Here is a 915-nt window from a genome sequence, read left to right on the forward strand (position 1 = left end):
CTTTGAAGACACTAAGAGCTGTCGATCCTCGGTTATTCGTTGCAGCATTCAAGCACATTATCTGCAACATATAAATTTAGTGATACAACCACCCATCATATAAAAATTAGGGTAACTTCAGTGATGGAAGAAAACACCATACTTCTCTTACCTTCCTAGAGTATCCATCCACTGCTCCAAAAATTACTATGTTGTACCTATTAAGCAAAGATTGCAGCACAAAATGAGAATGTTGCATTTGGATTTCTACTAATACAGTGCAAAAATGGGTTTATATGTTTCATAATCAAAAAAATAGATTATTTGATCTAATGTTAATAAATAATAAATACTCTTAGGAGTATATGAAAATGAAAAATGACAAAACCTTATTAACTTGTGGTTAGTATCCACATGCCAGAGAGACAGGGGCCCTCTCACAGAATATGTGCGGCGTACCACACATCCCAATCCGTACATTCTGGATAGGACTCCTATCGAATCCACTTCGTGCATTGAAGCAGCTACTCTTCTACACTGAATGTGAATCCCCATGGATTGAAGCCTACCTTTGACCATTCGGTATCCAGCAGAGGGCATTTCATTTTTAATCTGGACAACTAATCTATTGAGGTCTTGATCACTGATGTTACTGTACGTTTTCGGGGAAAACCCAAACTCTCTAATACGTCTACGGACAGTGCGACATGAAACGCCCAGAAGTTTTGCAATGTAGCGTACAGAGAGGTTTAGTTCACAAAGCTCAGCCAAAGTCTCCATTTCAATGTTGTATTTTGGACGCCCTGTCCTGCCAGCCACGGTAGTTACTTCTGTCTGTGGGGCGGTAAGTTCTATTTGCTGTCTGACGAGTGAAAAGAGCTCCTGCAGGGCCTGGATGATTGGTGATGGCACATCAACATGTCTTGACAGGGTCTG

Source organism: Sinocyclocheilus rhinocerous, unplaced genomic scaffold, assembly GCF_001515625.1.
Source record: "Sinocyclocheilus rhinocerous isolate Xijiao unplaced genomic scaffold, SAMN03320098_v1.1 scaffold22607, whole genome shotgun sequence".
NCBI classification, from domain to species: Eukaryota; Metazoa; Chordata; class Actinopteri; order Cypriniformes; family Cyprinidae; genus Sinocyclocheilus; species Sinocyclocheilus rhinocerous.